We start from the raw sequence: 17,333 nt of genomic DNA on the forward strand, positions 1-17,333 counted from the left end.
GAGGATGTGCATAGGTTTATATGCAAACACTATGCCATTTTATACAAAAGACTTGAGTATCCATGGATTTTGATATCCACAGAGGGTTCTGGAACAAATCCCACAGATACTGAGGGACAACTGTGTGTTATTCATGTCTCCTGGCTTGCATTGTTTTTGTTGAGAGGTAAACTGTTAGTCTAGTTTTCCTTTGAAGGTAAAACTGCCCTTTCCTCTGGCTGCTTTTAAGATTTCATCCAGCCAGGCGTGGTGGCTCATACCTGTAATCTCAGCCCTTTGGGAGGCTGAGGCAGGTGGATGGCTTGTGCCCAGGTGTTCAAGACCAGCCTGGGCAACATGTTGAAAACCTGCCTCTACAAAAAATACAAAAAAACTTAGCTGGGTGTGGAATGCAAAAAATTAGCTGGGCATGGTGGCATGTGCCTGTAGTCCCAGCTAGTCAGGAGGCTGAGGTGGGAGGATCACGAGTGTGGGAGGTGGAGGCTCCAGTGAGCCATGACTGTACCACTGCACTCCAGCCTGGGCAACAGAGTGAGACCCTGTCTCAAAAAAAAAAAATTGTCTTTGATTTTCAGTCATTTTACTCTGATGTGCATAGGTGTACTTTTCTTTTAATCCTGTTAGAATTCATAGGGCTTTTTTTGTTCTTTTTTTTTAGAAAGAAAGAAAAAAAGAATGGAGAAGAGGAAGAAAAAGGAAGAGAAAGAGAGAGAGAGAACGGGAGTATTGCTTTCTTGCCCAGGCTAGAATGCAATTTAGTAATGGGTATTGAAAACCTCTTTTATACCAATAATTATAGTTAATGATGTAGACAGGAAGGAATAAGGGAAGAAAATAACAAACAAGCAGCCAACCAATATTTCATTTAAACCTATGAAATGCTATGCGATTACTGAGGAGTGATTTACTTCCAATTATGTAGTCACTTTCGGAATAGGTGTGAGGTGGTAATGTATGTTTTGTGTATTTGAAGTGGAGATTTCTATAAATGTTTATTAAGTTTACTTGTTCCGGGTCTGAGTTCAAGTCCTGGATGTCCTTGTTAATTTTCTGTCTGGTTGGTCTATAGAATCGTTAGCTTTTCTTGTTACATTGATCCTTTTGCCATTATGTAATGTCCTTCTTTGCCTCTTTTGATCTTTGTTGCTTTAAAGTCTACTTTATCAGAGGCGAGAATTGCATCTCCTGCTTTTTGTTTATTTGTTTATTTTTACTCTCTGTTTGGTTGGTAAATCTTCCTCCTTCTCTTTGTTTTGAGTCTTCGTGTATCGTTGCATGTGAGATGGGTCTGGTTGCAGCATACCGATGGGTTTTGGCTTTTTATCCAATTAGAATATTTATAAGTTTAATACTGCCATTTGATGCTAGCTGGCTGTTTTGCCCATTAGTTGGTGTACATTTTTCATTGTGTTAATGCTCTTTGCTTTTTGATATATTTTTGGAAAGGCTGATATTGGTTGTTCCTTTATATGTATAGTGCTTCTTTCAGAAGCTCTTGTAAAGCAGGCCTGGTGGTGGTGAAGTCTCTAAGTACTTGTTTGTTTGCAAAAGATTTAATTTTTCCTTTGCTCATAATGCTTAGTTTGGCTGGATATGAAATTCTGGGTTGAAAGTTCTTTTCTTTAAGGATATTAAATATTGGTCCCCACTCTTTTCTGGCTTGCAGGGTTTCTGCTGAGAGATCTGCTGTAAGTCTGATAGGTTTCCCTTTATGAGTAACCTGACCTTTCTCTCTGACTGCCCTTAGTATTTTCTCCTTCATTTGAACCCTAATAAATCTGGCGATTATGTGCCTTGGGGTTGGTCTTCTTGAGGAATATCTTTGTGGTGTTCTCTGTATTACCTGGAGTTGAATATTACCCTGCCTTGCTAGATTGGGAAAGTTTTCCTGAATGATATCCTGAAGAGTATTTTCCAACTTGGATTCATTCTCTTCGTCACATTCAGGTACACCTATCAAATGTAAATTAGCTCTTTTCACATAGTCCCATATTTCCTGGAGACTTTGCTCATTCCTTTTTATCCTTTTTTCTCCAATCTTCTCTTCTCGTTTCATTTCACTGAGCTGGTCCTCGACTTCTGATATCCTTCCTTCTGCTTGATCAATTCGACTGTTTAAACTTGTGCATGCTTCGCGAAGTTCTCGTGTTGTGTTTTTCAGCTCCATCAATTCACTTATATTCCTCTCTAAATTGTCCATTCTCGTTAGCATTTCGTCAAACCTTTTCTCAAGGTTCTTAGTTTCTTTGCATTGGGTTAGAACAAGTTCTTTTAATTCACAGAAGTTTCTTATCACCCACATTTTGAAACCTGCTTCTGTTATTGGAACACACTTGTTCTCCATTAAGCCTTGTTCGTTACTGATGAGGAATTGCGATCCCCTGTAGAGGGAGAGGCATTCTGATTTTGAGTATTCTCTGCCTTTTTAGGCTGGTTTCTTCTCTTCATTATATATTTATCCCTCTGTCGTCTTTGTAATTACTGGCTTTCTGACTAGGTCTCTGAGCGGACGTCCAACTTTTGATTCTCAGCGCCAAAATCTGAGCAATCCACTGCGCTGGCCAAGACAGCGGTGTTAAGATTGAAGGTGCTTTTCTGCTCGGGAATCTCCAGACTCTGCACCAAGAACTGCCACGCTAAGGCGCCAGCAAAACTGCCACGCCGGCCACAAGAGTCGCTCTGGCGACCCGTGGGGCTCCTCCACTGGGAATCCCCTGGTCCGTGAGCAACAAATATTCGTCTGAAAGTGTGGCGTCCTCTCGTTCTCTGTGCTTTCACTGGGAGCTACGTGCCCGAGCTGCTAGTGATCAGCCATCTTGGATCTATCTCTCTTTTTGTTCTTTTTTTTTTGAGACAGCGTCTCGCTCTGTCACCCAGGCTGGAGTGCAGTGGCACCATCCTGGTTCACTGCAACCTCCACCTCCCGGGTTCAAGCAATTCTCGTGCCTCAGTCTCCTGAAGTACCTTGGATTACAGGCACCCGCCACCACAACTGGCTAATTTTTTGTATTTTTAGTAGAGGCAGGGTTTCACCATATTGGCCAAGCTGGTCTTGAACTCCTGACCTCAGGTGATCTGCCCGTCTGCCCACCTTGGCCTCCTAAAGTGCTGGGATTACAGGTGTGAGCCACTGTGCCCGACTGGAATATCTTTTTATTAGGGAGGAGGGTTGCTTTCTGGCTCACCTATAATCTTATATAATTATTGACAATGACAGTGCCTCTTGGATCATGTTTCCCTTGCTTGATCCCTGGGTGAAGAGGACAGTCCTAGCGAGTGTATACACTGACTCCGGGTTCCCTGTAACACTATGAATTCTGCTGCTTGTCAACAGGAGACCATGCTCTAGAGACAATGATTAGAAGTCTATCCTTTCCTTTAGCTACCACAGCCAATGAGATGGCACGACTCCTAGATCAGCAGAGCAGACTCTTATATAGAGTGAGATCCTGTCTCAAAAACCAACAACAAAAACCCCCAAAACTAGTACAGCATGCTCTGGTATTCTGCCCAATCATCAGCCCTGTGTACGTAAGGTTATTCATCACAGGATGGTTTGTGATAGTGGAAGCCTGAAAACAACTCAAGTGTCTATTCCTAAGGAAGGGACTAGTTACATTAACTACAGAACATCCTCCCCATGGAATGCTAGGCAGCTGAGAAACTCCACACACACAAAAGCAAGAAAGCTTTTCACGGACTGATAGAAGTTACAAAATACATTGTTCAATGAAAAAGGCAAGATGCAGAACATAGTATACTCTTCTTTGAGTAAAAGGGTAGAATAAAATTTTATGTTTGCTGTATTTATATGAAATAGACACCTATGAAACTAACAAAGTTGACTTATAGTGGATGGATGAGGTGGACAACGGAATAAGGATAGAAGTAGGAGTAGCAGGGAGGCTTCTGTTTGTTTATTTTGAGACAAGCTCTCACTGTTGCCCAGGCTGGAGTGTGATGACACAATCTTGACTCACTACAGTCTTAACCTCCCAGTCTCCAGCGATCCTTCCACCTCAGCCTCCTGAGTAGCTGGGACTACAGGCACATGCCACCACACCTGGCTAATTTTTTGCTCTCCCTCTTTTTTTTTTTTTTTTGTTTGCAGTTTTTACAGTTTTATTTAAACACAAAACGTGCACATGAGCTGTCTACTCCTTTTCTTCGCTGAGCAGCTGGCATTGGGGTTGGTGACTCTGATGGCCAGCTGGGCAGCTCTTTCCATAATGGCATTGCAGTTCTTGGAGGAAGCATTGTGAGTAATCTCAGCACCGTACGATTTGTCGCACATCAGCAGCACTTCCGGCTCCTTCATGTTGTGGACCAGGAACTTCCGGAAGCCACTGAGCAGCATGTGATTTGTTGTTGTTGCTCCCATAACCAGTGTTGGGCATCAAGATCTGGCCCTTGAACCTTCTATGAACCCTGTTGACAATACCTCTGGGTTTCCTCCAGTTATGCCTAATTTTGACATACTGGTCTGACTGGTGCTGGATGAACTTCTTGGTTCTCTTTTTGATGATCTTGGGCTTCACAAGGGGTCTGAGGGCAGCCATGATACCGAGGGAGAGATGGCTGCCACCTCCATAGGCAGTGCCGAGGAAGAGAGCTTTTTGCTCATTTTTTGGAGACTAGGTCTCACCATGTTGCACAGGCTGGTCTTGAACTCCTGGACTCAAATAATCCTCTCATCTTGGCCTCCAAAATTACTAGGATTGCAGGCGTGAGCCACCACGCCCGGCTGAGACTTCTTTTTTTTTTTTGAGATGGACTCTTGCTCTGTCACCAGGCTGCAGTGGCATGATCTCGGCTCATTGCAAACTCTGCCTGGCTTCAAGCCATTCTCCTGCCTCAGCCTCCTGAGTAGCTGGGATTACAGGCACGCACCACCACGCCCAGCTAATTTTTGTATTTTTAGTAGAGACGGGGTTTCACCATGTTGGCCAGGATGGTCTCGATATCTTGACCTCGTGATCTGCCCGCCTCAGCCTCCCAAAGTGCTGGGATTACAGGTGTGAGCCACCACGCCTGGTGAGACTTCTTAAAGGATATCAATTCTATGGCTGATTTCTTGAATGATGTGAATATATTACTTAGCCAATATATTAAGTGGACTGAAAAAATGTGTTGAGTTATTGAAGGCTCTATGTAACCCTAAGGAACTTCTTATTCTCCCAATCCCCACCTCAGTTTCCCCAAATAAACTGGAGGACCGCTGAGGGCTCCCCCTCTTTGGCTCTCAGACTTTGGGTATTGGCCCTTAGGACTCCAATCTGCATCTCTGATCCCAGCCATGTCAGAGGATCAGAAGGGGTCTGCTTCATTTCGTGTGCCTCCCTCCTCCTAAATCACAGGGCTGTCAGCACTGTAGTCCCTGTCCTGTCCCCTGGAGCCACTGAGCCAAAGGGCCTGTTCTCCACCTGGTCCTGGGTGGATGGAGAGAGAGATCACATGGAGGTGCTAACTCAGCTCTGCGCTCTGCCTGGAGGTGGTGTCTGTGCTCACTGCTCAGAGCGTGCTACTGCCAGGGCTGGGTCTGCAGTGGGGCCTTGGGGCTTTCTTTACATCTCACCTCCCACCTTCTGAACGATATATTATGACTCCCTGCTATGCTGTGATAAAGCTGAAATTTCTGTCCAACTGCAGGCACCTGCCTCTGTGGAGTGGCTACTCTGGGCCAGATACTTCAGCATATTCTCTCTTTTCATCCTCCTGCAGTCCAATTTGTCAGATAAGGAAACTGAGGCCTAGGGAGGTTCTGGGCTCCTGCAGAGCTAGGGAAGGGGGAAGCAAAGACTGATCAGGCATCCCTTTGATGGCCTTGACTGGGAGGCAGGCACTGGGCCTGTGTTGAGGGTACTGGAAGCCGAGTGTGGTCAGAATACAGGGAACATAGAGGCAAAGGGTGACCGAGGCTGAACAGGGGCGAAGGAGGGTCCCTGAAGGCCAGGCTGAGGGGCTTAGACAACTGACTGCAGTGGGGCATTTTCAGGTCTGGGCTTGTGGAGTAGACAGATGAGGTCCCTGAGTGGAGGCGCAGGATGGCTGGAGGGGTTGCGGAGAAGGTGGTGAAACTTGGAGGAATCCAGGAGGGAGATGATGTGACCTCATCTAGGAGTTCAGAGGGTGTGAGAGGGGCAAGAAGCAGCTGAGCTTGGTGACTGATGGGACATGGAGGTTAGGGAAAAGGAGGGGGGATAATGATGACTAATATTTACTGGGCACTTTTTGAGTGTGTGGCTCAGTAGCAAGTGTTTCTCATTTGTCACTGCACTTAATCCTCAAAACATGCTGATGGTGTTAGTTCTATTATCATCCCTCTCTAGCAGATGGGGACTGCGACTCAGCAGTGAGAGTCTTAGCAGAGGTCACAAGCCAGTCCTCAAGTCCCTGGGAATCAGTTGGTTCCCACCGTCATCTCCCCCTGGATGCTAGGCTGCCGGTGTCCACCAGGGGGCAGAGAGAGGCCGGGAATTTGGAAGGGCCCCACGTTTTCCTGAGCTTCCCTTAGCCTTGGCTATGGTCCAAGATCTTGGTCATCAAGGAGTCTGACCCCCTAGTTCTCACTTTACCATGGGGCAAACTGAAGCCCAGGGAGGGACAGTGACCAGACTAGGTGGCAGAACCAATCAGAGGTGGACATGGGCCAGAGCCCAAAACTCCAACCCCCCGGCAGCTTGGACCCCAGCTCTGGATCAGGCACTCTCACCACCTGGGGGGTGCCAGCTGCGTCGGGCCTTGGATTCTGACCCCAGCCTGTGAACTCCACCGACACCGTGGCTCCACACAACTCACACCCCACTGCACACAGAAAGGACAGACACAGCTGCCATTTCCTGAGCAAGGCTGGTTGTAACAAAGTCACTGGTGAACTGGGGAGAGTGCCCCAGTGTGAGGATTCATGCAAACTACATGACAGAGGGAGTTTCTGGAAGTGAAGCTGTCCTGTGGTTGCTGCTGTTTTATTAGTAACAGCAAGCTGTCCAGGCCCATGTGAGGCAGGTGTGCCTTATGTGTGTGTTACAGGAGAGGAAGTGAGGCTCAGAGGCTCACAGCCGGGAGTGGCGGAACTGCTGCTCCAGGCTGCAGTGCCCAGGCCCACACCTGCCTGAGAAGGGCCTCTTCCCTTGGACAATTCTTTTTTATAGACAGGGTCTTGCTCTGTCGCCCAGGCTGGAGTGCGGTGGTGCAATCATGGCTCCCTGCAGACTTGACCTCCAGGGTCAGCTTCCCAAGTGTCTGGCTTACAAGTACGCACCACCACACCTAGCTAATTTTAAACTTTTTTGTAGAGATGGGCTCTTGCAATGTTGCCCAGGCTGGACTTGAACTCCTGGACTCAAGTGGTCCTCCTGCCTTGACCTCCCAAAGTGCTAGGATTTCAGGCATAAGCCACCATGCCCAGCCTGGATGATTCTTTTAGTCAGTCATTCATCACATGAGCATTTGTGCCAGCTGTGCTCTAGCATGACTGTGGTGGGCACAGGGGCCACCCTGGGCCCTGAGGTGCATGAGGGGGTGGAACAAATGGAAACTGAGGCAGGCTAGGCCTAGAGCCTGTGGGCTCCCTGGGACCAGGCATTGAGCAGTGAGCTCAGGGGACAGAAGGCTGGGCCCAAAAGTGTGGGCGTGTGCCACCTCTACCTAACCAGAAATTGCTTGTCTTCCATCCAAAATCACATAATGGAGGTCAGTTCCTCCCCTGCAGAGCGTCCTGCCCTCAGGATGGCCTCGGGGCTACTCATAGGGATGACAGCTCCCTTATCTGTGGCTACTCCAGGGCTGGGGGTTCTGTCTGGAAAGAAGGCATCCTTGCACCACTGTCTGAAGCTGGTTTGGGACAGTGAAAAGGAGCCTTCCCTGGCTGACCTCCTTTTGTCCAGGCCAGGGAATATCCAGGTCAGGGGGCAGGGTTTAACCTGGGGATCAGGGGTCCAGGGTCATGTTTGGGACTATCCTAACAGGCACTGCATCTGCATAAGACAGTGCAGGATGGGTCTGCACAAGACCATATTGATGAGAGGCAAGCAGGGTTGAAGGCCAGTCCACACCCTGCTCCACTTGGCACTGCTGGGGGCTGGAATAGGGCCCTATCAGAAGAGGAAACAACTTCTTTTTCTGAGTCATCATGGGCACCACATAGGTTGGCAGTGCCCTGATGGCAACAGTCCCTAAAGCCCAGGAGTGGTGGAGCAAGGCTTGATGTTGGCCTGGAGTTCCAGAATCAGTTGCTATTTGAATGAAAGAGCTGCAGCAAGCTGGTCTTTTGCCTAAACCCATGGTCCTGAGGTCTTGCTCAGAAGGAAGGATGGAATTGGCTGTGGGCCACCAGCTTAGGAGTCTGGACCTCCCAGAGGAGCTTCCAGAGCTTTGCTTAAGATATGTCCTCCAGCCAGGTGCAGTGGCTCAAGTCTGTAATCCCAGCACTTTGGGAGGCAGGTGGATCACGAGGTCAGGAGTTTGAGACCAGCCTGGCCAATATGGCAAAACCCTGTCTCTACTAAAAATACAAAAAATTAGATGGGCTTGGTGGTGAGCACCTGTAGTGCGAGCTACTTGGGAGGCTGAGACAGGAAAATCGCTTGAACCTGGGAGGCGGAGGTTGCAGTGAGCCAAGATTGAGATTGTGCCACTGCACTCCAGCCTGGGTGACAGAGTGAGACTCCATCTCAATAAATGAATAAATAAATAAAATAAGGTATGTCCGCCAAGACCCACACACACCCTTGGAGTCTCAGGGGCTCCTGACTTTTCATTCTCCCAGGCACCAGTCCAGATCAACTGTCCCAAACACCCATTGTGGATTATGTCTGAATTCCTTGGCAGGGCCATTTCCTGTTCACCACAGACACACCTGTGTGCAGTGTGCACATCTGACAAGCCACTGCTCTGAGGGAGACCTCCTGGCTGGGGGGATTTCAGGTCCTAGATCTGTGAAGCCACCTGCCCGGACACCACGGAGGAGGATGGCAGTGTTGGGAGGCTCAGGAAGCTCAGCAGCGTGCCTGGGTGGCAGCTGGCCCGGAGTCCATGCAGTGTGGGGTGGACCAGGGCCACTCTCTGGGACACCAACCCAGGACAGCCAGGAAGGTGTTCCAGGCTGGGCCCTGAGGCCTCTCTGCAGCCTCCTGAGGCCATGCAAGGACCTGACCTGGCCTGGCCCAGAGGTCAGATTCCTCAGCCAAGGAGTTACCGGGACAAGGAAAGGCAGCCAGTGTGGTGGGAGGACGCCTTTGTTGCAGGTATTTTCTCAACGGCGGGGCTGGGCTGCCTGCCAGGTGCCAGGGTGTGGCTCTGGATTCCCGCCGCACAAGCCATTTTGCCGCCAAGCCCTTTACCTGGCCCAGCAGCTCCTTTCCGTGCTTCGGCCGCCAGGCCCGGCAAAGTGAGCGGCAGGATGTGTGGGGCGGGCAGAGCAGGCTGGTTCCCAGCCCACCTGGCCTCATGCTTCTGGCAAGGATCCTGAGCCTAGGCAGGAGAAGGGACTCACTCGGGGGTCCTTGTGGCGCTTGGCACTTAGAACTTTACTCTTCCAGGAGAATGAGTTAAAAAAAAAATATATATATATATATATACACACACACACACACACACACACATTTTTGCTCAATAAAATGTGATAAAACTGCAATGCTGGATATGAGCTCATACACTTATTAGCTGTGTGTCCACGAACAAGTTATGACTTATCTTCTCTGTAGCTCCATCTCTTTATTGAAAAACAGGGACGAAAAAAGAAGAAAATGGAAAAATGGGGATGATCGCTGTCCCCACCTCACGGGACTATTACGAGGATTTAATGGGTTATTACATGTAAAGCTCTCAGAACAGTCTTGCATGTGGAAGGGCTGTGGAAATGTCTGCTGCGACCACAAGCCTGAGGGTGACCATCAGTGGGAACAATGCTAACCAAGACTCAGTGGCACAGAAGCTCACTCGGGCAAGCTCCGGCTGAGAGCTTTTAATCACGTCTTCAGAGATGGCACAGGGATCTGGAGGGTAGGGGCAGCCAGAGGCATGAGAACCAGGATCCGAAGAATGAGAAGCAGGAAGCTTCTCTCCCTCTCTGGGTCTCACTGTCTCCTACTATCCACCCTCCTTCTGCACGTCTGCTTCACTCTTTTTTTTGAGACGGAGTCTCGCTCTGTTGCCCAGGCTGGAGTACAATGGCACGATCTCGGTTCACTGCAACCTCTGCCTCCCAGGTTCAAGCGATTCTCCTACCTCAGCCTCCCGTGTAGCTGGATTACGGGTGCCCGCCACCACCTCCGGCTAATTTTTTTGTATTTTTAGTAGAGATGAGGTTTCACCATGTTGACCAGGATGGTCTCAATCTCCTGACCTCATGATCGGCCTGCCTCAGCCTCCCAAAGTGCTGGGATTACAGGCGTGAGCCACCACGCCTGGCCTGTCTGCTTCACTCTTACACCTCTTGGCAGATCAATGTCCCCCGGTTCTCTCATGACCTAACATGGCTGGCTCTCAGGTTTCAGTTCAAGTAACCAGAGGAAGCACACCAGCATCTCTGAATGGGATTCAGCAAGATCATGGGACAGGGAACCCATTGCTTAATTTGGGTCCTGTACCCACAGCCCATGGCTGAGGGGCCGCCAGGGACCAGTTCCTGCGGTGCCGAGAGACAGCCTATAAGCTGAGCAGGCGTCCCCAGGGGCCCCTACTCCAATGGTGCTCTGGGCAGCAGTCAAGAGACCTGTGTGCTTATCCTGGTGTCGCTACAGGAGATCCCCAGTGTCGCTGGGCCCTTTTCCTCTTCTGTTCATGCTGTGATTCCTACAGTCCCTTGTCACAGCACTTAGGTTGTCTTATAATTATGTGTCTGTTTTCCTCACTAGACTGTGATTTTCATTCATTCTCTCCATACAGTAATCACCAAGCACCAGCCATGTGCTCAGGATACAGAGATGAATCCAACTTAGTGCTTGCTGCCTCTGCAGAGGTTCAGTCTGGCTTGGCATGTGGTCATGTGAAACGGATCACCTCCATGTCTGGTTTCTCCCAAACTCAGGTGCTGGAGACTTTGTTTCCCACAGCACTGACAGTGTACAAGACTCCTGAGCTGCTATGAAAAGTGAGTGTCTAGACTCCTGAGCTGTTATGAAAAGTGAGTGTTACAGGCCGTGGTTCATGCCTGTAATCCCAGCACTTTGGGATGCCGAGGTGGGTGAGGTCAGGAGTTCATGCCTGGCCAACATGGAGAAACCCCATCTGTACTAAAAATACAAAAATTAGCAGGGCGTAGTGGCTCATGCCTATAATCACAGTCACTTGGATGCTGAGGCAGGAGAATCCTTGAACCTGGGAGGTGGAGGTTGCAGAGCCAAGATGGTGCCACTGTACTCCAGATTCTGTCTCAAAAAAAAAAAAAGGAAAAGAAAAGGAGAGAAAAGAAAAAAGAGTGTCCACAGGAAATGCCTCCAAAGGGGCCAAGCATGGGTGGTGGGTGGGCATCACTTCTGCTAGCTGATTGAAGGGCAGCAGTGTGCAGATGACAAAAGAAAAACTTGGCTGGTGCAGCGGCTCACACCTGTAATCCCAGCACTTTGGGAGGCCAAGGCGGGCAGATCACCTGAGGCCAGGAGTTTGAGACCAACCTGGCCAACATAATGAAACCTTGCCTCTACTAAAAACACACACAAAAAAATTTAGCCGAGCAAGGTGGTGGGTGCCTGTAATCCCAGCTACTTGGGAGACTGAGGCAGGAGAATCGCTTGAACTCAGGAGGCGGAGGTTGCAGTGAGCTAAGATCATGCCAGTGCACTCCAGGGTGGGTGACAGAGCAAGACTCGATCTCAAAAAAAAATAAAGAAAGAAAGAAAAGGAAAAGCTTCCCAGCAAGTGAGGAGCAGGACCGCTACTATGGCTCCTCAGCCCAGGTGCCGGCCGTGTTAACTGGAGGAGATGGATGGTTACTGGTGTTGCTTGGCTGCCATAACATACCGGCCCTGCTTCTGGGCGTCTCTTGAGGCTGCCTTTGCTCCTCTCCATATCTTTGCTTCCATCTCAAGCCACTCTGATCTCTTCCAAAATCAACTCATGTCTCTGTTCCAAGCCTGAGTGACCCCTAACGAGCCTCCCTGTGAACAGGATGGGGCAGACGCACTTCTCGGCTCCTTCCAGCTCACGCCTAAGGCATTAACTTCACACTCTGCCTCCTTCAGGGACATTCTCTGGGTTCTCAAAATCCTTTCTCTCCATAAAGCTGAGCACTCACTTGGCTTTCAAAATTATTCATGCGGGTGACCACATTGAGGTCTAGTTTGGAAGTTGAAAAACTAAATGTAGTTTTTTTCCCCGTCCTTTGTGCATTCCTACTATAAAAATACTAATTCTTGAAGGCAATGGAATGCCTCTGGCTGATGAGGGGGAGGGTCACATACAAGGAAGTGGGAAAAAAAAAGGACAAATACTAGTGTTTCAGGATGTTTTCCTGCTGCACATAATCAAATAATTGAAAATATAGTGTGGTAGGATCTCTGGTTAGGGGTGATGGAGTTTAAGGGCTGCAGTGAAGAAAGTGGCTGATTCACCTGGCTGTGGTGTGGGGACAGCTTGGAGGCCAGAGCAGAGGAGGTGATGCTTGAGCTAGGCCTGGAAGGGATGAGTAACAATTTCCAGGGAAACGAAAGGTGGGTGGGGAGAGAGCACTCCGGCCAGCATCAAGGGGACTGAGAGAACGTGGACTAAAGAAGAAAAAGCTAATGATGTGCAAAGCACTGTTTGTTTGTTTGTTTGTTTCATTTATTTCTTTTATTTTTATTTTTTGACACTGGGTCTTGCTGTGTCCCCAGGCTTGAGTGCAGTGGTGCAATCATAGCTCACTGCAGCCTTGACCTCCTGGGCTCAAATGATCCTCCCACCTCAGCCTCCCAAATAGCTGGGACTACAGGCACATGCCAAGTCCGGCTAATTTCTGTGTTTTTAGTAGAGATAGGGTTTTGCCATGTTGCCCAGGCTGGTCTTGAATTCCTAGGCTCAAGCGATCTGACCGCCTTGGCCTCCCAAATTGCTAGAATTGCAGGCGTGAGCCACCATGCCTGGCTCAAGCACTGTTTTAATAGGTACTTTTAAAGTATTAATTTAATCATCACAACTTTTGTGGGACTTTTAGTATTTGTGCTGCCAAAGTGAGCACTTTTGTGGGACTTTTAAAAGATGAAACTGAGGCACAGAGGGCCATGTGTGGTGGCTCATGCCTGTAATCCCAGCACTTTGGAAGGCTGAGGTGGGAGGATCGCCTGATCTCAGGAGTTCGAGACCAGCCTGGGCAACATGGCAAAACCCCCTCTACAAAAAATACAAAAATTACCCTGGCATGGTGGTGCATGCCTGTAGTCCCAGCTACTTGGGGGCTGAGGTGGGAGGATCGCTTGAATCCAGGAGGTCAAGGCTGCAGTGAGCCAAGATCTTGTCACTGCACTCCAGCCTGGGTGACAGAGTGACACCCTGTCTTAAAAAAAAGAAAAGAAAAAAACTGAGGCACAGGCATTTAAGTTACTGGGCCAAGAATTCCTGTTTGGCAAGCTGAGATCCAAGCCTGAGATATGTGGCCTCAGGGCTGTGTACGGTGGCTCACACCTGTAATCACAGCACTTTGAGAGGCCGAGGCAGGTGGATCACCTGACATCAGGAGTTCAAGATCAGCCTGGCCAACATGGTGAAAGCCTATCTCTACTAAAAATACAAAAATTAGCTGGGCCTGGTGGCATGTGCCAGTAGTCCCAGCTACTCGGGAGGCTGAGGCAGGAGAATCGCTTGAACCTGGGAATTGGAAGTTGCAGTGAGCCAAGATCACACCACTGCACTCCAGCCTGGGCAACAGAGCGAAACTCCGTCTCAAAAAAAAAAAAAAGCGTGGCCTCAGAAACTCTAAAAGCCACTCTCTTCTCTGTCTTGAGACAGGAAAAATAGTTTTGTCATGGCAGGTGAGGGATTTGGCTGAAGGAGTGAGCGGGAGAAAGACCTCGCACACCATCTAAGGTGCTCAGACTGTATCTTGATGATAATGGGGAGTCAGTACAAACTCAGAATCAAGAGAGAGACATAGAAGATTGGAAGGATCATGGGTTGAAGGGGGCAGGACCAGAGGCAGAGACCAATTAGGAGGCTGTCTTAACAGCCTAGAAGAGAGGGAGATGATCTGGCCTGAAGAGCAATGACAGCTGGAACAGGTGAGTTCAGAAATTACAAGTGGTCAGGATGGCATGAAAGATGTCCACATCCTCATCTCCAGAATCTGTGACTGTCATTTTAAATGACAAAAGGGACCTTGCAGACATGACTAAATTAATGATCTAGAGATGAGGAGATTATTTTAGGTTGTCCAGGGGCCTGATGTAATCACAGGGGTCTTCCACCACAGTGAGTAGGAGGAAGGCAACATGATGGCAGAAGCAGAGATCAAAGTGATATGGATAAAGCCGAGGAATGCAGGCCGCCTGGAGAAGCTGGAGGGATGGGGAGCGGACTCTCACCCACAGCCTCCAGAGGTACCGGCCCTACCAACAGCTTGAGTTTAGCGCACAAAACTCATTTCAGATTTCTGATCACCACACCTGTAAGAAAGATACTAAATTTGTGTTGTGTTAAGCCACAAAGTTTGTGGTTAGAGTTGTCTCTTGGTATCCGTGGGGGATTGGTTCTAGGACAGCCTAAGTATGCCAAAATCCACATACTCGAGTCCTGAAGTAATGGCAGGTACATGTGGAATCCACTGTATACACAGGTTTCTCATCCTGAAAACACTGTATTTTCAATCTGTGGTTGAAAAAACTCTGTGTCTGACTCTCCATGCACTTCAAAGCCTTGCTGTTCAAGGGTCAATGGCTTTGTTACATCAACAATGGGAAGCTAATACAGATGGTTAAGATCCTGTGACCAGATGGTTATCAAAGAAGGAAAGGGCTGGGTCCCAGAAAGCGTTGAGGAAGAGGTGAGGATTTCGGCATGGGTGATGGGGCTGGCAGTGAGACCATTACAATCAGGACTGGGGATAGTGAGGAGGGGACGGTTTGAGGAATGGTGGGACTCTGTCTTGGACATGGTGAGTTTGAAGTGTGCATGGGACATCCAGAAGGAAGGTCTGGAACCTAGGACAGAGCTTGAGGGAGATTAGTGCACACCGGCTCCATTCTGAAAACTGTTGGGGGAACATGTGGCCAAGGACATGGGTTTCCCTTTCCAGCTCCTACTCTGTGATGTGAGACCAAAAGTCTCTCCTAAATCCAGCTGTTGGGCACTTAAGCCACCCTCTAGCACCCTTCCTCACACACTTCCCTCTTTGGCAGTGAGTAGAAGCCAAGCCAAATCGCCTCTGCCAATGAGTACCCAGGTGTCACTTCTGGCACAGGCAGCCTCACCCCTTCCCGGGGCCGTGCCGGGCAGCTACAGGCCAAAGGTCCAAGTAGATCAGCGCTGCTGAGTTGCTTCTGGGTAAACTCTGCTGGCTCCTGAAGAGCCGCCCCCGTCCCACTGGTGCATGCAAAGATTCTTTTTAGTGTGTAAGCCCGTTTAACTTAGGCTATAGCTGTGGACGGCACCAAGGTATTTCTGCTAGTATCAGAAATATCTCAGGCAAATTTCCCATGGGTCAAACTGAACGTGCAAGCACTGAATACAAAGGGCATGCAGTAACAGTCACATATCATTAAAAACAAATGAAAAGCCTGCTCATCCTGTGGAACAGGTGGGAAAGCCTGAGGGCAGGTGAAATCATTCAGGGAGGACTTGCCCCCCAAGAGGAGAGGAGGGCTCGGGAGACCGACTTCTCTAGGGTGGGCAAAGTGAGGGATGGGGACTCTGACGGGCTCATCTTCATATACCCGGGCTGATACACAATAAGAACTCAAAGGATGCTTGATGAATGAATGAATTTCTATTCAATCTTCTGTAGAATACAAAAAGAAAAGAGGCCCAGCGCGGTGGCTAATGCCTGTAATCCCAGCACTTTGAGAGGCTAAGGCGGAAGGATCGCTTGAGCTCAGGAGTTCGAGACCAGCCTGGGCAACATGGCAAAACCCTGTTTCTATTAAAAAAAAAAATTAGCCAGGCATGGTGCCACATGTAGTCCTAGCTACTCAGGAGGCTGAGTTGGGAGGATCACATGAGCCCGGGAGACAGAGGTTGCAGTAAGCCGAGATCGTGCCACTGTACTCCAGCCTGGGTGACAGGGTGAGATCCTTCTCAAAAACGAAAACAAAAACAAAACAAAGGGAATAAAGAGAATGTGGGGAAATCTGTGTTGATTTAAAAAACAATGAAACAAACCCAGATACATGTTTATTATCCAATAAACTGAATTGAGTATTTACGTATGAAACTGGATTCTACCCAGAAAGGTCTTAAAATGTAAACAACATGAGTAATAAAGTTATCTTAGGAAAATGATAGTCTGACCAGGAAATAAAACAAATGCAAAGTCAATTACCTTTAAGATAACCATATAGGGCCATAAAACTAGAAAAAAATATAAAATGGCAACAAGGCCCCAGCTGGTGAGGCTGTGGGGAAGCAAGGGGTCCATGAGCCACAGATGAGAGTGACGTGGGCCATCGAGGCCAGGACCCCAGGCAGTGCACACCTGGAGCAAGGAGCCTTGTGGGTAAACAGAAATGAAATCCACTTTGATGAAAATGGAGATTTTTACAAGGAAACGGAGGTATCTCAGGAACCCAAGGAAGCACAGTGGGCCTCAGGAGGGTCAGGAACCAGGAGCTGGGAAGTCAAGAGGAATCTCTGTCTCCCTCCCTCTTCTGGGCTTCCCTCCCACACCTGCTGCTTTTCGCCTTCACTGTTTCGTAGCACACCCATTCATAACAACCAATAGTTATTTCCTGTGTATAAACAAACATGGTTCTTGTATTTCTCCATTCAAGTGTACCCAGCTAGGACTGAGCTGCAATTTGAAATTCCTGGGAGGAGTGTGCTTGGCCCGGCCGGCCCTCCATGGCTCTAAGAAGCTAGGACGCTGGTGGGGTAGAGTAGTCATTCTTTTATGAAGTTATGATCTCTGATTCCTTTTCCACAGGAAGATAAATTAGCGAATGTGATAAGAAAAGACAAAGGTGCCCCAAGACAGAGAGACAGCTCAAAACTTCTGAGCTTCAGGCCCTGGTTCCAGTCAGAACATCCTGTTAAACTTTTTCCTGCTTCCACAGACCACTTCCTTGTTATGCCTTTACAGTCTGTTCTTCACGTAGCAGCCAGACTTATCTTTTAGCATGTAAATCAGATCATATTCCTCCCCTCACTAAATGAACAAACCAGCCAGAAAACTCTTTAACTCCTTCTTTTGCAATTAGAATAAATACCAG

This window comes from Aotus nancymaae, unplaced genomic scaffold (genome assembly GCF_030222135.1).
Source record: "Aotus nancymaae isolate 86718 unplaced genomic scaffold, 86718_ANA_hifiasm-v0.15.2.pri h1tg000007l, whole genome shotgun sequence".
NCBI classification, from domain to species: Eukaryota; Metazoa; Chordata; class Mammalia; order Primates; family Aotidae; genus Aotus; species Aotus nancymaae.